We start from the raw sequence: 20,302 nt of genomic DNA, 5'->3' as shown, positions 1-20,302 counted from the left end.
GCGGCAGTCGATTGCAGAGCGCGCGAGGCCAGCTTTTCAGCACTTCTCGAGGGGGCAGGACAGGCTGGTGAGGAGCTTCGGGGGCTGCTGCTGTTAGCCCCAGCAGAGACGGAGCAGCCGAGCTGAGCTGGTGGCAGAGCCCTTGTGTGTGTGTCCCCCCCCCCCTCCCCGGTGCCAGCGCTGCTCTGGACCACGGTTTCTTCGCTCCGGAGCTCAGCAGTGGGGCGGTGAGCGGGCGCAGGGGGATCGGGGCCTTGCTGCCAGCGCCAGCCCTCTCCCTCCTCCCCTCGCGGAGCACGTATGCGCACTCTCGCCTTGGCACATCCCGACAGATCAGATCTCAAGGAACATGCGGCGAGAGTGCGCATGCGCGCTTAGCATATTATTATTATAGATAATTCCTTCCTCTACAGCAGTGGTCTTAAACTAGCAGCCTGGGAGCCACATGCGGCCCGCCAGGTACTATTCTGAGGCCCACGGTATGTTTATCATAATCACAAAAGTAAATTAAAACAGTTTCTTGATCACATGTCTCTTTAGCTATAAATTACAATATTATTATTAAAACTTAGCCAAAACGAAAGATTTATAAACTTTAAAGAGTTTTTTTACTTCATGCAAAATTGTCATTTGTTGAATAAGACATTAAGTTTTTTTTTCTGAGGCCCTCAAGTACCTACAAATCCCAAATGTAGGCCTGCAAAGGGTTTGAGTTTGAGATCACTGGTCTACAAGTACATGGCACACGATACATTTCTTTAGCGTCCATGTTTCGCTGTTGTAACATAAAACAGCAACAGTCTTGTAACTATGGTAAAATCAAGGAAGCGTTCCCCGTAATGGGCTTCACGCTCTGTAGCGGTCTTACTTGAGACAAATTGGAGTCCAGCGGTTCCTCTGCTTACATACCATCTGTAAACTCCCACCTTGAGGTTATAAAACTTTCCAAGGTTATTGCACTCCAATAATTTGCTCATTCTTTTCCCTCTTGGCTCTGCTTTCAGGGCAGGGCAGACAAGCCATAAACAACAGTAGAAATCTCCCGCTCAATCTCAACCCCACAGATAAAAAAAACAACCACATGGATTTAAGAAATTTGGACATAACTGATCAGAAAGACTGCAGCTGCAGCAGCATTAATCGTATGGGAAGCTGACAGGGAGAGAAGTTAATATTATGGATTCATTTACCCCTTTTTTTTGAAGCAGCTTTTAGAATCACCTTCGTCTGTTCCTCTGATCCAGGGGAGAGCAACATCCGTTCTTGAGGGCCACTATCCAGTCAGCTTTTCAGGATTCCCCCAATAAATATGCATGATGCAATTTGTGCATTTTTAAAATTTAGTCCCAGTATTGTGGAATAGTTTATCTGTGGAATTGAGAAAGGAAGAATCATTTCAAAATTTTAAAAGACAAAGTCGTATTTTTTTCAAGTGGGCTTTTTAAGTTCAAACAATTTTATTGATGACAAACCACAAACAAAATACAAAAAAATCAGTACAAGTCATCAAATTCTACAAAATCAAACCTAAATCCAACACCCACCCATCCCAAAGAATACATACACATAATAAGCAAGGATTCTACCAAAATGAATATAGAACCACATCTCAAAAGTTCATTAAGCGTACTGCGTCCCCTGGGATGCAATTGTGCCAAATAAGGACCCCAGAGTTTCAAATACAGTCTTCCGTTTCCCACGAACATCTTGAGCTTCCCAGCTGACCAATTGCTGCAGTAAATTACGCCAATGCCAATATGTGGGCACTGTAATAGATGTCCAATATTGCAAAATGCACCAGACTCATAAGAATTGCCGCTGCTGGGTTAGACCACTGGTCCATCCTGCCCAGCAGTCTGCTCACGCGATGGCCCCCGGGTCAAAGGCCAGTGCTCTAAATGAGTCCAGCCTCATCTGTGTACGTTCCAGTTCAGCAGGAACTTGTCCAACTTTGTCTTGAACCCCTGGAGGGTGTTTCCCCCTATAACAGCCTCCGGAAGAGAATTCCGGTTTTCTACTACACTCTCTAGGTGAAGAACTTCTTTACGTTTGGACGGAATCTATCCCCGCTCTCTCGTTCTTCCTACCTTGGACAGGGTGAACAGTCTGTCTCTCTACTAAGTCTATTCCCATCAATTAGGCTTTTTAAATGGATGAGATGGAACCGAGACTACAGTCTGCATTTATATATTTTTAAAGTAAATGTTTTAAACTGATATTAATAGTTTTTAGTTTTATTATGCATTAGAAATTTAATTTTGTTCTTTGTCTTTCCTATTTAAAATGGAGTTCCTTTTATATATTTGAAAAAGTTATATTGTAAACCGCTTTGATCCTTTTTGGCTGTTTAGGTGGTATACAAAGATTTTAACAAACAAAAGCATAGAAATCAAACAAAAAATGCTGGCTCAATAAGGGAATGCTTTTTACTGTGTGCCTAATGCAGCTTATAAGTTTCAATTTCAAGTTTCAATGTAAAGTCAAACCTCGGTTTGCAAGTAACACGATTTGCGAGAGTGTTTTGCTAGACGAGCAAAACACTCCCGCAAATCGTGTCTCGCTAAACCAGCCCACAGCTATGGTAGCCCAGGAATGGGTACTTGCCTTTGGGTGGCGCCGGCCGGCTTGGCTCGGGAGTTGAGAGGTCCTGCGCATGCTTCTCCAGGATGGCGGCCGGCTTGAATCGGGAGCCGGGAGGCGCTGGTGGACGGCAGAGGCATCAGCCGAAGCGGGAGGGCAGCCGCACAGGGACCCCAAGTGAAGGAAGCCACCCCACTGAAGGGGCTCTGGCACCCACAGGCAGGTACCCACCTCTGGGCCACCATAGCAAACATTGGTTGTGGAACGAATCTACTGAGTTTGAACTATGGCCTATGGGGAACTTTGATATGCGAGTACTTTGGCTTACGAGCAATGCTTCTGGAACGAACTATGCTCATAAACCAAGGTACCACTGCATTTGATAAACCACAAATACAACCACAGATAGTCTAAGCGCTTTACAATAATATATTATTAAAAGAAAATTAAAAAAAATCATAAGGGGGACAATAAACAAAACCATAAGTTCAACCAACATACAAACAAAAAATGGATACAAGAAAGGGGAGGTTATAATAAAAAGAAAAAGGTTGGTGAAGGGAAGGAGTGAAACAAAAAGGAGGGGAAGGGATGGAATGAATCAAAAGGGAAGGGAAGTCACAGTGAAATTCTGCCCAAACAAGTAAGGATATAAATCAAAGAAGAAAGGGTGATCCGTAGCATGAGTAAAGTAAGGGAAAAGGTCAAGAGCAGAAAGCCAAAGAAAAATAGGATGACTTCAATTGCGCCTTAAAAGTCACAAAAGATTTTTTGAGTACTGTGCGACATGTCAATTTAGCGCAATCTAATCCATGCACTAAAACAATTTTCTGCCTTTTTAGGGGGGAGGGGCATTTCTGTGCTAATCAGTTACAAAACTGATGGTGGTAAGAGCTCGCGCAGTAATTTAATTTTATTGGCTGTGTGTTAACAGTAACCTAGTTGTTTAAAGGCTGATAAGGAGGCTGGCTACCTGTATGCTCGAGTATTACATGAAATATGACACTCGAGTGTAGCCGCTGAGGCCGTATAAGGGTTTGAATGAAGTCTAGAAGGATTTTGCTACGAGGTGGAACATGGGCGGGACCTAGGCAGGGTTCCCACTTCGGTGCCTTTCATACGCAGACAGGCTAGAGAAACTGGGGCTCTTCTCCCTGGAGAAGCGGAGACTCAGAGGAGACATGATAGAGACATATAAGATCATGAAGGGCATTGAGAATGTGGAGAGGGACAGATTCTTCAGCCTATGGGGAACTAAAAGGACAAGAGGGCACTCGGAGAAACTAAAAGGGGACAGGTTTAGAACCAATGCCAGGAAGTACTTCTTCACTCAGAGGATGGCGGATACCTGGAATGCGCTTCCGGAGGGTGTGATAGGACAGAGTACTTTACAGGGTTTCAAAGAGAAATTGGATAAATTCTTGAAAGAAAAAGTTATCGAAGGATATAGATAGGGAAGATATAGAATAAAGAAGGATACAGTTAGAGCAGGGATCTCAAAGTCCCTCCTTGAGGGCCGAATCCAGTCAGGTTTTCAGGATTTCCCCAATGAATATGCATTGAAAGCAGTGCATGCACATAGATCTCGTGCATATTCATTGGGGAAATCCTGAAAACCCGACTGGATTGCGGCCCTCAAGGAGGGACTTTGAGACCCCTGAGTTAGAAGGATATAGATAAGGAAGGATAAAAGGGATTGAAGGATATAAAGGATCACTTACAGGTCATGGACCTGATGGGCACGATGGACCTCTGGTCTGACCCAGCAGAGGCAAATCTTATGTTCTTATACCAGTTAAATTTTAGGCAAGTCTCTATTGAGTTATGCTAGTGTTGTATAAAAGAAAGTAAGCCCCTATTTTCCTTTAAATAATAGCCTTCTACTGTGGCCCCTGGGGGCCCCTTGGTGGAGGTGCACTTATCAAATTCCCTCATGGACCCTGCTCAGAAGGACGTTCTTGTTTTCTATAATACAAGCAAAACTGATGTCGACTTAAGTATGCAAAGCTAATCCAACGTGGTTTTTCCTGGATTCAGTTCTATTTTCTTTTATAAATTGATCAAGGATTCATTCATGTGGTTAGACTGTACATTGCAAATAGCAACAGATAAAAAGACCAAAGCAGCCACCCAGCCCCTTGGCAGATGTTCAGAACAAAATAGCCATACTGGATCAGACCAATGGCCCATCTAGACCAATATCCTGCTTTCGAACAGTAGCTAAACCAGTCACAAATACTTGATAGAAACCCAAATAGTAGCAACACTCCATGCAACCAATCCCAGAGCAAGCAGTGGCTTCTCCCATGTCTGTCTCAATAGCAGACAATGGACTTCCCTCCAGGAACTTGCCAAATCTATTTTTTTAAAACCCAGCTATTCTAACTGCTGTTACCACATCCTCTGGCAACGAGTTACAGAGTTTTAATTATTTGTTGAGTGAAATTTTTTTTCCTCCTATTGGTTTTTAAAGTATTTCCCTGTAACTTCATTGAGTGTCCCCTAGTCCTTGTAATTTTTGATGGAGTGAAAAATCAATCCACTTGTACCCGTTCTACTCCACTCAGGATTTTGTAGACTTCAACCCTATCTCCCCTCAGCCGTCTCTTTTCCAAGCTGAAGAACCCCAACCGTTTTAGTCTTTCCTCAGACGAGAGGAGTTCCAAATCCTTACTGCTTCAGCCTATCCAGATCTATCTCGCCCGGCGTACAATGCCAGACGTTCTAGAACAGGGGGGCCTGGTAGGAGGCCTATTCTGGTAGGAACCTACCTACTTTCCTTTATAGAACACTAGCTTAACCAGGGATATACTGTATGCATGAGTTTTCCTCCTATTTTCATGTCCCACAGATTAACAAGACACTTTGTAATCTCTTTAGCTTGTACACACGTTATAGCAAGACTGTCAGTCTACGATCAAAACAAAATTCCTTAGCTCTGTTTTACAGTCGTCTTGGTCAACCAGTATGCAATACCATAATTAACCTGCCAGGTTAATTTATATAATGGCAATAATATTTTTAGAGCACCACATAAGACAGTAACATGACCCTGCCCCATGATATTACACAAGTCTGTCGTCATTAACACCAATCAGTAAGAATGGTGTACGCCAGGGTATGCAGAAGAACTCGGCTTATCTAAGGTTACGCAGATTCGGTTGCGAAGCCAAGACCGAGATAAATGAATACTTGGTTTCAGATCTTGTGCTGTAGTCCCCTAGATCAGGGGTAGGCAAATCCGGGCCTCGAGAGCCACAGGCAGGTCAGGTTTTCAGGAAATCCACAATAAACATGCACGAGATAAGATTTGTATCTCAAGGAGGCAGTGCATGCAAATCCATCTCATATACAGTATATATATATATATTCCTTCTGGATATCCTGAAAACCTGACCTGCCTGTGGCTCTCGAGGACCGGAAACGCCTACCCCTGCCCTAGACCCACATGGTAACCCGCATGGCATGGCATATCCAGCATCGGAGAGAAGACCAACTCATTGATTCTAGCATAAGGGGCGTCCCATATCATGGATGGTCTCTACTGGGCGGTGGGGGGGGAGAGGAGGTTGGTCAGTGAATCGGTGAGTCCGATTTTTTTCTGAGGACGAATTGATTCACCGAAGTTAATTGGTAAATTGGGCTGCACTAGTCTCTACACCAGGGATAGGGAACTCCGGTCCTCAAGAGCCGTATTCCAGTCGGGTTTTCAGGATTTCCCCAAGGAATATGCATGAGATCTATTTGCATGCACTGCTTTCAGTGCATATATTCCTTGGGGAAATCCTGAAAACCCAACTGGAATACGGCTTTCGAGGACCGGAGTTCCCTACCCCTGCTCCACATATACCATGAGATTCTGTATAGGTCACTGAAAGCTGGGAGCAGTTTTAGGTAGGGATCCCAGATGTGTGTGTAAACTAATTAATTAGGTGATAATTATTGGTATTAACAAGCATTTATTGACAAATTAGGAGTTGCCTCATCTCTTCTCTCCCCCCCCCCCCCCCCCCCCCACTGCTGTCACTGCCACAGCAGGGCTGAGCCTACCTTTGCTGTTGGAGACGTCCCATCGCGGGGCAGCTCAGGCAGCAGAGCTTGGATATTCCTGCCTTAAAATATCCTGCAGCTCCCCTGTGAGTTAGCTGGTGTGTCCCAGGATGACTTGGTGCACATTTGGGAACCTATACCCTACTCTATAACACGCGCACCTAAATTTCAGAGTGTACAATGCCCAAAAAGATCATGGCCGTAGCTGGAGCGTGGGTGGGTCAGGGGTGAGGGAGCACCCAGAAATTTGGCACGATTTAGACAACCTGCATTGGGCACCTAACTGCAATCGGTCGGGCACAAGCATTTATACCAGCCTTTGGCAGTTGCAAACACACCCAAATTTTGTGTGCTCAGCTACTCGCCTTTTATAGGAATATTAACTCAGCGTCAATCATCCCTGCGCCTAACTTTGGGTGTCTTATTGACTCTATCCTACAGTGTGTTCATATGGGAAGGATGATGATGAGACGCCTCCACACAGTGTATTCAGTGCAGGGAGGGTGTGTCCCAAGACACACTGCCTGGAATGGAGGAGGTGTGCAAAGTGAGCGTGGAAGGCTCTCATAGCTTATCTAATAAAATATTACTTTGTATGAAAGTAATCAATCAGGATTGTTTTCGGGAAGTAAAATGAGAATTGCCATACTGGGACTGAGCGAAAAGTCCATCAAGCCCAGTATCCTTGTTTCCAACAGTGGCCAACCCAGGTCCCAAGTACCAGGCAGAAACCCAAAGAGCAGCAACATTCCAGAGCTGAGATTGTGATGTCATAATGCCTCATTCCACCAATGCCTAAGAGCCAACCTCAGCAGTGATGTCACAATGGCAGAAACCCAAAGAGCAGCAACATTCCAGAGCTGAGATTGTGATGTCATAATGCCTCATTCCACCAGTGCCCAAGAGCCAACCTCAGCAGTGATGTCACAATGGCAGAAACCCAAAGAGCAGCAACATTCCAGAGCTGAGATTGTGATGTCATAATGCCTCATTCCACCAATGCCTAAGAGCCAACCTCAGCAGTGATGTCACAATGGCAGAAACCCAAAGAGCAGCAACATTCCAGAGCTGAGATTGTGATGTCATAATGCCTCATTCCACCAATGCCTAAGAGCCAACCTCAGCAGTGATGTCACAATGGCAGAAACCCAAAGAGCAGCAACATTCCAGAGCTGAGATTGTGATGTCATAATGCCTCATTCCACCAGTGCCCAAGAGCCAACCTCACCAGTGATGTCACAAGGGCTTGATTGTCCTTTACTTGGATCACAGAAGAATTGCCATACTGGGACTGAGCAAAGGTCCATCAAGCCCAGTATTCTTGTTTCCAACAGTGGCCAACCCAGGTCCCAAGTATCTAACTAGATCCCAAGTAGTAAAACAGATTTTATGCTGCTTATCCTAGGAATAAGCAGCGGATTTTCCCCAAGCCATCTTCATCATGGCATATGGGCTTTCCTTTTAGGAAATTATCCAAACCTTTTTAAAATCCTGCTAAACTAACCAATTTCACCACTTTCTCCCGCAATGTTGTATACCCTAGAGGAAAGGAGAGACAGGGGAGATATGATTCAGACGTTCAAATACTTGAAGGGTATTAACGTAGAACAAAATCTTTTCCAGAGAAAGGAAAATGGTAAAACCAGAGGACATAATTTGAGGTTGAGGGGTGGTAGATTCAGGGGCAATGTTAGGAAATTCTACTTTACGGAGAGGGTGGTGGATGCCTGGAATGCGCTCCCGAGAGAGGTGGTGGAGAGGAAAACTGTGACTGAGTTCAAAGAAGCGTGGGATGAACACAGAAGATTTAGAATCAGAAAATAATATTAAATATTGAACTAGGCCAGTTACTGGGCAGACTTGCACGGTCTGTGTCTGTGTATGGCCATTTGGTGGAGGATGGGCTGGGGAGGGCTTCAATGGCTGGGAGGGTGTAGATGGGCTGGAGTAAGTCTTAACAGAGATTTTGGCAGTTGGAACCCAAGCACAGTACTGGGTAGAGCTTTGGATTCTCGCCCAGAAATAGCTAAGAAGAAAAAATAAAAAAAAATTTAAATTGAATCAGGTTGGGCAGACTGGATGGACCATTCGGGTCTTTATCTGCCGTCATCCACTATGTTACTATGTTACTATGTAACACATTCCAGGGTTTAATTACAAGTTGTGTGAAGAAATATTTACTCTGGTTTGTTTTAAATCTACTACTTAGTAGCTTCATCGTATGCCTCTAGTCCTAACATTTTCTTCAGATCTCTATTTTCCAGTAGCTTATTCACGCAACATCTTTTGAACACTGAGAGAAAAAAAATGGCTAATTGTTCAGAATGTCAGAAAGCATTTTCCCCATTTTGCACCACAAGCAAAAAAAAAAAAAAAAAAAGGTCCAGAGTAATCTGTTGGGTAGAAGAGACTGGATACCTGCTGGGTCGGTCCCAAATATGTCAAAATAGGGCACCCTTATGGTCTGTGTCCCAATTCTGAAAATATAGATTTGGATGGGCTGGATTGGTCTTTGATGAAACTCCAGCAACTGGGAAATGAGATTAATGCTGGGAAGGCATCTATGGTCTGGGACCTGAGAATAGTAGGGATGATCAAGGACAAGTAGGTGTATTTTACATCATGTCACATACTAAAAGTGCAATTTGGGGGGGTTGGGGGCGGGGGAGACACGATGATGATGACACTTTAGGGTTGACAGCAAGTAAAAATATCAGTTTGCAACATTGCTGGATTGGGTTTAAGAACATAAGAATTGCCGCTGCTGGGTCAGACCAGTGGTCCATCATGCCCAGAAATCCGCTCATGCGGCGAACCTTAGGTCAAAGACCAGTGCCCTATTTGAGTCTAGCCTTACATGCTTACATTCTGGTTCAGCAGGAACTTATCTAACCCTATCTTGGATCCCTGAAGTGTGCTTTCCCCTATAACAGCCTCCGGAAGAGCTTTCCAGATTTCTACCACTCTCTGGGTGAAGAAGAACTTATTTACGTTTGGACGGAATCTATCCCCTTTCAACTTTAGAGAGTGCCCTCTTGTTCTCCCTACCTTGGAGAGGATGAACAATCTCACTTTCTCTACTAAGTCAATTCCCTTCAATATCTTGAATGTTTCGATCAGGTCCCCTCTCAGTCTCTTCTTTTCAAGGGAGAAGAGGCCCAGTTTCTCTAGCCTCTCATCGTACGGCATCTCCCCCCAAATAAGTTGGTCAACACCAACTCCTTTCTGCTCCTCCTGCAGCCTGGAATCCTTCAGAGATACTACCTACCCCCAGTGCTCAGTCCCTCAGCAAAATCCTTTAAAAAAGGGTTTTATAAGTATTGATAATGAATGTGACTGATCTGCATCAAAATGTATAAAACCATTCTTCCATGACTGTGCGATTACCCTATTTGTGATGTGTGATGCAGTGGTTAGACCTACAGCCTTGGCACCCTGAGGTTGTGGGTTCAAATTCCGCACTGCTCCTTGTGACCCTGGGCAAGTCACTTAATCCCCCATTGCCCCAGGTATGTTAGACAGAGTGGGAGCCCACTGGGACAGTTAGGGAAAAAATGCCCAAGTACCTGAATAATTTGTAATCCACATGGAATTGTAGGATATGCAGAATATAAATGATAAAAAATGGAAATAGATCATGATGGAGTGGCAAGTGTGGCTCTGGCTGTCCTTATTAGGCAGACCAGATGGATCGTGCAGGGTTATATCTGCCATCATGTTACAACAGGGCCATTTCCGGCTGGACATCTGTTGAAAACGAAACATAGCTCATATTATGGCAAAGCGAGTGAGCTCACCCACTGTCTTCATAACATGATACTATTATGTAACTGTTAAACATACATAACTGTGCCTGAAATATCTCGATATTGTACTGCAACAATGATTCAGTTTGTGCGAGACTCTTCTTGTGTTGCATGTATGCATCTGAATTAGTGTACTGGCAGGTCCAGAGTGCATGCAAAGGATTCTGGGATATTATATTAAAACAATCTGTCCCTGGGAATGTCTGCAGATAGTAACATATGGGCAGGGGCCGTTCGGTCTACCAAAAGACCTTTTACTTAGAATGCCACTAAAAGACCGGTACTTTGAGATTACCAAAGAGCCTTTTTTCATAGTAAACTAAACCTTAAGTTTGTATACCGCAAGTATGTGTACTCCATAAAGACAGAGCTCGACACGGTTTACAGGTAATTCAATAAATGAAGGAAGGACATAATAAGAAATTAGAGGTTATGAAGAGGATAGCTAGCTTACATTTTAAATAGATAGCTTTATGTTTTGGAGAAAAACCAGGTTTTCAGATGCTTTTGGAATAACTGGAATGAGCCTAGATTCCGCAGCGGGGCAGAATGGCTCCTGCTAACAATTCAAGGGTCACTCCTCTTGTGAAACAGATACCAAATTGTGACACAGGAAGATACTGAAAGTTACTATTTTTAGAACAAACTCAAGTCTATAAAAACAGGTCTCAATCCCCCCCCCTCTTTTCTTGTCCTCCCTCAGCCTTTCACACCCCTACAGCTACCATTCGGAAGCTCTGTTCATTCATTCATATGCTTTCTGCTCTGCTCTCTCAACCCCTTCTCAGTCACTTTCAGGAGGGCAGCCACTTTCTCTCATAAACACACAGAAGCAGCACTAAATCCAATTTATGCTCTTTACTTGTAAAAGCCTATTCCTATATAATATACTTTTTCTGCATCATATGGTTGCTGTCTTGTTAATTTGCTTTCCAATGCCTCTGAGGAAGGGACGTGTGGTGAGAGCTTTCAAGGGATTCGATTCAGTGAAATCCCAGCTCAGAAGCCCTTTTTTAAATTTTTGTTTACGTACTTTTTGCTTGTTACAGTTTGATTTGTCCAGTAGGCAGCCTGCTCAATCAGTCAAACTGCATCAAACAAAAAGTAAATTAAAAAAAAAACAACAACAAAAAAAAAACCGGGGCTCTTGGGCTGGAGATTCTCTGAACCCCCTGAAGGCCCTGACAGTACTGATCTGAATTTGATTGGTTGAGCAGCATCTGCTTGTTGCCTGCTCAACGAATCAAATTCAGAGCAGTGCCCCCAGGGTCTTTAGGAGGTGGGGTGAATCCCCTGAAGGCCCCGACTGCATGCCACTGCCCGGAAGCCTGAACACAGGACCCAAAATAGACAAGACCAGGGGTGGGGAACTCCGGTCCTCGAGAGCTGTATTCCAGTCAGGTTTTCAGGATTTCCCCAATGAATATGCATTGAAAGCAGTGCATGCAAATAGATCTCATGCATATTCATTGGGGAAATCCTGAAAACCCAACTGGAATACGGCTCTCGAGGACCGGAGTTCCCTACCCCTGGACTCAGGGATCTCAAAGTCCCTCCTTGAGGGCCGCAATCCAGTCGGGTTTTCAGGATTTCCTCAATGAATATGCATTGAAAGCAGTGCATGCACATAGATCTCATACATATTCATTGGGGAAATCCTGAAAACCCGACTGGATTCCGGCCCTCGAGGAGGGACTTTGAGACTCCTGCCTGGACTAGACAGTATAAAAATACAAAAAACCCCACACAAAACATTACAGGATGTACCTCTCAAAATAAAATAAAACCACACCTTGTGCCCAAATATGATACCGCTTATTTGCCATGGGTACATGGGAGGATCAAGCATGTTCTAACACCGAGGAGTCAGAGTCCACTATTGAACTGCTATTCCCTTACATACAGATGCAAAGGAGTGTGACCTCAGCCCCTCTGCTAATTACATTGTTACATCATTCACAATTGTGGTTCCTTCACTTGATTTAAACATTTGCCTGTTTGTTCTTTCCAGGTCTTGAACTTGATATGGTTGATATATAGTTCTCTGCTACCACAGGTTACGAAGGGAAGTCACCGTCACTAGGGTTTCCTACTGCTATGTTTTACTAAGATAAGACTGGGGTACAATTTACATCTGCAATCTAACACATTAATTGTGTGTATCAAACTATTTCCCCTAAGTCAGGATTTAGCAGCTCCCGATTGCTCTAGAGATGACCACATTACACTCTCTCATTTCTTTCCATTGGGAAGAAAAGTCATTTTTATAAGGCAAATGGTTTGAAAAGTAGAGTAATGCATCTTTAATGAACACATACGGAATCGGTGGAAAAAAAAAATAAAAATAGAAACATAGAAAAAAAGCGGCAGAAAAGGGCTATAGCCCACCAAGTCTGCCCATTCCAAATATCCCCTCCCCTGAATTCACTCCCTAAAACAGGGGTGTCCAATGTCGGTCCTCGAGGGCCACAGTCCAGTCGGATTTTCAGGATTTCCCCAATGAATATACATGAGGTCTATTTGCATGCACTGCTTTCATTGTATGCTAATAGATCTCATGCATATTCATTGGGGAAATCCTGAAAACCCGACTGGATTGCGGCCCTCGAGGACCGACATTGGACACCCCTGCCCTAAAAGATCCCACATGAGTATCCCATTTTCTCTTAAAATCCGTTACGCTGCTGGCCTCTATCACCTGGAGTGGGAGTCTGTTCCAATGATCCACTACTCTTTCGGTGAAGAAGTACTTCCTGGGGTCGCCATGAAACTTCCCTCCCCTGATTTTCAGCGGATGCCCTCTGGTGGTCGAGGGTCCCATGAGCCAGAAGATATCATCTTCTGACTCGACACGTCCCGTGATGTACTTATACGTTTCAATCGTGTCTCCCCGTTCTCTTCTTTCCTCGAGTGAGTACAGCTGCAATTTCTTTAGTCTTTCTTCATACGTGAGATCCTTGAGCCCCAAGACTGAAACCCAAAGTGACACAAGGAAAGGAAAGCAAAATGCTAACTTAAATCACTAAGGGCTCCTTTTATTAAGGTGCACTAGCGTTTTTAGCGCACGCAGGAAATTACCGCGCGCTACGTGGAAAAACTAACGGCAGCTCAATGCTGGCATTAAGGTCTAGCACGCGCTATTCGGCGTGCTAAAGCCCTAACGCAGCTTAGTAAAAGGAGCTCTAAATATGGCTTTCTTTTTAATTAATATGGACTGCTAACTCCCCCCATCTCCCCCGACAATTGCCACAATTTGATCCCCTGTCCAATTTTTTCCCCACGCACTGATATAGCCTTCAATCCTTAACCCTTCTCCTCTGCCCTCTAACCCAGCCAGAAGATTAACCGTTCCCCTTAACTGTGTCCATAACATCCTGTTTCTCTGTTTAGATTGTAAGCTCTTTCGAGCAGGGACTATCTTTGTGACTCTGTACAGTGCTGCATACGTCTGGTACCACTATAGAAATAATTAATAGGAGTAACAGTAGTGTGAAGAGTTTCAGTCTTTGGGAAGCAGAGCTGAGCTTGTGATGTCATAATGCCTCATTCCACCAATAAGAGCCAACCTCATCAGTGATGTCACAATGGCTTGATTGTCCTGGACTCCTCTCTGCCCTCCAACCCAGCCAGATTAATCCTTCCTCTTAACTGTATCCATGACATCCTGTTTGTCTGTTTAGATTGTAAGCTCTTTCAAGCAGGGACTGTGTCCTTCGTGACTCTATACAGCACTGCGTATGTCTGGTAGCGCTATAGAAATGATAGTAATATTAGTACAGAGGAGTCGTGGCCATGGGAGGAGCATAAGCAGATCGGGGGCGTTCACTACAGACGGGCACAGCATTATAGAATTTACACCTAATTTACAAACGATTTTGGCTGGTGCAAATCATTGTGCCCACAAGCTGAGCATGGATCCTGGCCCTACATACTATTCTGTAAACAGTGCCATTTGGACTTAGACGGGTAAATCCCAGCTCTCCCCCCCACTCCACCTCCAGGCTGCCCAGACAGTGCCAGGAGACCGTCAACACCACTGCTCAGGTGAATTCTGCTAAACACCCCCTCCCATCAGCATGGTTTAATTGGGCAGGAACCCCTTCCTTTGCCTGGATAAATCCTTTTGAATAGTGGCCCTGATTTTCTAATGCTTTTATTAAGGAGGATGCGTGGGGTGCTTTGTTTCTCGGTGGGCTGGATGGAACGCAATTTCCTTGTCATTTTTATTTCTGTGTTTTGCACTGTTTACTGTATACCGGTTTGAAAGGGTTTGGTATGAGGAAGCATTCTGTGTTATGAAAACAGATATGCTTCGATCTGCTGCTCCTTGCTAAGAATTACAGATCTAAAAAAAACCAAAAACAAGTGTCTGGAATCCAATGACGCATCTGTTTACATTTCAGGAAATTATAACTTTTGGAAAGGAACCAGGAGCGGATAATGAAATATAATTCTGTAGCATCCAGACCCTAAATCCTTCCTAGAGTATGTTCGCTTTGCTTCTTTTCTGCTACAAACTTAGCCAAGGTAATAACAGAGGCAGAGGAATATTAGGGTGTGATGGGAAAGGAGAGGGAGAACCGGCAGAAAACAAAAGAGGCAATAGTGAGGTGAGGACTTATGACCCCAGCAACTTCCCGTCAGCTATGAAAAGATAGTACAGTGCCATAGTTGATGATGTAACCAAGCGACTCACACAGCTGCCCCATTAAGTAGAGGAGATTGAGAGGGGACATGATCGAAACATTCAAGGTACTGAAGGGAATAGACTTAGTATATAAGGACAGGTTGTTCACCCTCTCCAAGGTAGGGAGAATGAGAGGACACTCTCTAAAATTGAAAAGGGATAGATTCTGTACAAACGTAAGGAAGTTCTTCTTCACTCAGAGAGTGGTGGAAAACTGGAACGCTCTTCCAGAGGCTGTCATAGGGGAAAACACCCTCCAGGGATTCAAGACAAAGTAGATAAAGACAGGTTGTTCAACCTCTCCAAGGTAGGGAGAACGAGAGGGCACTCTCTAAAGTTGAAAGGGGATAGATTCTTCTTCACCCAGAGAGTGGTAAAAACTGGAACGCTCTTCCGGAGGCTGTCATAGGGGAAAAAACCCTCCAGGGATTCAAGACAAAGTAGATAAAGACAGGTTGTTCAACCTCTCCAAGGTAGGGAGAACGAGAGGGCACTCTCTAAAGTTGAAAGGGGATAGATTCTGTACAAATGTAAGGAAGTTAGTTCTTCTTCACCCAGAGAGAGGTGGAAAACTGGAATGCTCTTCTGGAGGCGGTTATAGGGGAAAACACCCTTCAGGGATTCAAGACAAAGTTAGACAAGTTCCTGCTGAACAAGGACGTACGCTGGTAGGGCTAGTCTAAGTTAGGGCTCTGGTCTTTGACCAGAGGGCTGCCGTGTGAGCGGACTGCCGGCCATGATGGGCCACTGGTCTGACCCAGCAGCGGCAATTCTTATGCCCACAGACGCTTGTCCATCTCTGGCGATAATGCTTCGGTATAAATTAATAATAAAACCTCATTTGAGTTTTAAAGGATGATTACCCCCTCCCCCCTTTATTGCATAAATATCCAGAATTCTAGCACTTATGTGCCTAAGTATACACTTGTCTGTGGAAGTTTCAGCAGCGTGCCTAACTTCCAAATGCAAAGGGACGTAAACAGGTTTACAAATTTCAGTACAAAGGTAACACCAGTCAGATTAAAAGTTGATAGCTCCAAACATTCACACATTAACTTAAAAGTAAAAATAGAGTTTAAGAAAAATACCGTCACTTGAACCAGCATCTTTGGGAGTTAGTAAAAGCAAGTTCAAAGAAATATCGTTTTAGACCAAATTTAAATGATCTCGGTGTGCTTTATTTGGGGGAAGGGGGGGAGGGGAGGGGAAGAGTCACAAGTCAGTCGGAGTCAAGGGAGTGTTGTATGGTTAAAGGTATAGAGAACAGTTAAAGAGGCTTTGAGAGTCAGACACAAAATTTTAAACCAAGTATGATAGAGGACAGGCAACCGGTGCAGATGAATTAGGAGTGGAGATATTTGCAGGCAGTGCACAGAAAAACGGGTTGCTGTATTCTGCAAAGTCTGAAGTAGAGAATGACATGGGGACAAATTTGTACCCGTTCCCAAAGGAACTCAATTTCCCCATCCTGTACCACGAGTTTTGTTCTCTGTCCCATTCCTATAAGCTCTGCCTTAATTGCACAAGTTTCAAACAATTATGATTTTAAACTGCATTTTGAGGCTTGTGCAGATGAGGATGGAGCTTGCAGGAATGGGGCAGGGACAGGAAAAGAACTCACGGGGACGGGATGGGAAAATGAGTTCATACATTCCTGATAGGTGATTTCACATGTCCATAGTTGCATAAATTGCTACCAATATTCCCCACTCGCACCACTGTGTTCACGTTTTCACGGATTGGCTCCTAAAAAATCAGTTTGCTTTCACTTTCACTTTGTGGTCGGGCATTTGCTTCCAGATATGGCCCCCAAGAGTCTGGAGAGGGAGTTACAGGTACTCCAAGTGGTGTCCCATGCAGGAACCTAGGATCCATTGTTCACGTTTCATGGTTTTCAGGCACAACGTGTACTGCTGGAACTTAACCTCTATTTTCCCATAGACTCGACATTTTGTTATTCACGATTTTGCGGTTCACGAACCATACTACTGTGAATAATGAAAACAGACTGCTCTCGATTTATTTTTGTTATTCCCAGTCACTCTGCCTTTCAAATCCTCAAAAGCAAGCTTACTGTTGCTTCATCCAGGAGAATTCTTGGGAAGCCATTCACAAAAGTACACCGTCATCCCAAATTTTGTTTCCTTTATGCTGGCTATAAAACTGAAACCTCTAGAGTGTGTTGTTTCCCTTAGGACTTGGATTCGTTGCAGGCTTGACTGTACAGTAATAGAAAAATGAGACGGCTTGATTTTCCACTATGACTTGCCAAACGCCTTGCTGACGAATCAAGCTAATGTCTCCGGGGCATAAATGGTGTAAGTGAGCCACATGATACTTGCTTTCTGTTATCTCATACGAAATTTCTCTGCCGTTCTTCGCTACACATCGAGTCTCTCTCATTGTGCTTTATGGAAGGCTGCACGAATCGAGCTGTACGCAGATGGCCGAGCATTTGGCTTCTTCCGCGAGCCGAAAACTGTGCCATGCAAAAAGCAAATTTGTTGCAAATTTTATACCTGCAGGACTTATGCACTAATCAGGGGACGCCTGCCAGACACACACAAATGATCGGCAGCTTCTTGTGCACATGCCCAAAGAAAAAAAAAGTGCCAGCACATACCTGCAGCAGCTGTTCTGCACATAAATATTAGCCATGCATTAATGTCTTGCACACGAGATTTCTTGAGGCCAATATGCACTGACCAATACTGCAGATATGTGCTGGCACTTCCATTGTTTTCACACTTGTGGATGTTATTGATGTTATTTACTGTGTGTTTTTGAATTTGCAGATACTGTTCTGGCTGGAGAAAAATTTTAAATGAAGCCTTTTAAGAACATAAGAATTGCCGCCGCTGGGTCAGACCAGTGGTCCATCGTGTCCAGCAGTCCGCTCACACGGCAGCCCTTAAGGCTCTCTTCTCAGTTTATACATCTCCTAATAAATTCATAAAATTATATTTGCTTTCTTGGCCACCGCCACACACTGAACAGAGGATTTCAATGCATTATCCATGATGGCACCTATACCCTTCTCCTGGGTGGTGACTCAACTGATGTGACCAGGTTTGCAGTTTCAAAGGGGATAGGGGGAACTGTCAGAGAGGAATAGGAGGAGCTTGTGACTGAGTCCGTAGGATTGCAACTGATTGATGGAGGCTGCCAATCTACCTGCTTTCTCTCCTTCACCTGTAGTTAACATAACATAATACTCGCTTGTACATCGCAAGGGTTGTGGAGTCGGAGACAATTTTGGGTACCAGAAACTGAGGAGTCGGAGTCGAAGGATTTATCTACCGACTCCACAGCCCTACGCAAAACCGTTAAGTTCTTTGCAGTTTACAAAAGAATTAATGAAAACAATCAATTGAATTAGTCAAACATTTAGGTAACAATATGCTTTTTAAGTGTCTAATATATTTTTTAAGTGTCTAACTAAATTGATAAATATTTGAGGACCCGATTAAATGCCCCAGGATGCCGCCTGATAGGAACGTTGATGATATCTTTTATGTTCAAACAATTTTTATTGAAGGAAAGGACATGTACAACCGGTACCCACAGAGCAAGATATGTCATTCACGAATAAGAGTTTGCAATACGCAGGGCCATAACTCTGAAGGCTCCACTTCTTCAAGCTCTACATACAACATCATTCCTTCAAAATTTATATCTTATTATCAAATAACCTATGTCAAACCCACAAACAAATAAACCATAATAACAGGAGAAAATAATCAGGTACAGGTCATCAAATCCCACAGTCCCACCCAAACCACCCCCACCCCAAAACCCCCTGGTCTAAAACAGACTCAAAGACTCCTTACCAAAACAGAAGTAAATGCCCCCAGGGATAGAAGAAAGAAAAGAGATAAGAAAAGAGAAGAGAAGAAAAAGAAAGGAAAGAACACCTGGTGCCTCCTCAAAGATGGAACATGCCCGGGCCTCAGAAAGAATTACAATGAATTCAAAATGTCACTTCGAGCCCTCGGAGATAATGAAAAAAGGTAAGAATTCCAGATTCGAAGGAAGAGACGCTTTCTGTGTAAGCTGAAAGACGCATCCTTCCGCTCCAGCAGCAGCAGAGCATGCAAGCGATTCCTCCAAGCCCAAAAAGAGGGCAAAGTATCTCCAATCCAAACAGATAGAATTACCTTCTTCCCCAGCACCCCCACCCGTCTCATAAACTGCCGCTGCCCCGAATCAGGTAAACAGAAGGCCTCATATTTATCCAGCAGGAGACCGGCTGCCGAAAAGGGAAGCGTCAATCCCAAAACACGCTCCACATAAGATAGAACCTGCCTCCAAAAACGCTTGATTTTCACACAAGACCAAAAGGCATGAATAAACGAGTGAGGTTGCTGGAGACATTTGGGGCACAAAGGAGAGTCCGTAAAACCTGAATAATACAACTGACTCTTCGTGAAATAGCCTCGGTGTATAATCCTAAACTGACACTCCCGAAGATCAGCATTGACAGACACTCCTGGTATTCTAGCAATCAAGGAAGAAAGATCCAAAGCGTCTTGGGCTATCCCTAGATCTCGACACCAATGATCCTGTAATACGGTACGATCAGTCGTTCCCAACCAACTCCTGAAATCTCTATAAAGGCCAGAAACCGTAAATCCATTTTCCAAATAAGGATCTAAAAGTGTTGTAAAGTTGTCCTCAATAGGAAACGCCAGCGCAGCTCGGGGGAGAGAATGAATATAATGATGGAGTTGTCGAAACGCAAAGAAGTCACCCACAGCAAAAACCCCAGACCGGACCAGAGCCTCCCAAGACATTAAAGAACCATCAACTTGAAGCACATGGGTAAGTAACGTAAAATCCCGGGACGCCATCTCACGAAAACTAGCATTCTCCATGCCGGGGCTAAATTGCAGATTTCCCTGAATAGGTAAGTATCTAGTAATCGTGGGAGTCCCTTTCCAGGAGTCCAGCACAAAAGACCAGACGATGCGTAGAGAGTGCAACAACAAACTTCCCCGAAGTGACACCGGTAATTGAGAACGAGGGACCTGTACCAAGGACAAGATGTGCCAAGGGGCAAAAAATTCCTTCTCATAGGGTTTCGGAGTAAAATCCTGGCGGTCCGAAAGCCACTCACCCAAATAGCGCATCAAACAAGCAGCATTGTATAACCGAAAATGCGGTAGCCCCAAGCCCCCAC

General features: G+C 44.2%; 1 long non-coding RNA gene across 1 annotated transcript in view; it reads right to left on the bottom strand.

Annotated features, from left to right (window-relative positions):
• Positions 1 to 20,302, bottom strand: part of LOC117351590 — a 105,639-nt gene that overhangs the window by 13,128 nt on the left and 72,209 nt on the right. Inside the window, exon 2 of the long non-coding RNA XR_004537482.1 lies at positions 1,191 to 1,368. This is a non-coding gene — a long non-coding RNA (uncharacterized LOC117351590). The remainder of the gene's footprint in view (positions 1 to 1,190; positions 1,369 to 20,302) is intronic.

The sequence above is a fragment of the Geotrypetes seraphini genome, chromosome 18 (assembly GCF_902459505.1).
Source record: "Geotrypetes seraphini chromosome 18, aGeoSer1.1, whole genome shotgun sequence".
Taxonomy (NCBI): Eukaryota; Metazoa; Chordata; class Amphibia; order Gymnophiona; family Dermophiidae; genus Geotrypetes; species Geotrypetes seraphini.
Note: the sequence above shows the minus strand (reverse complement) of the source record. Positions and strands in the feature narration are given on the sequence as shown.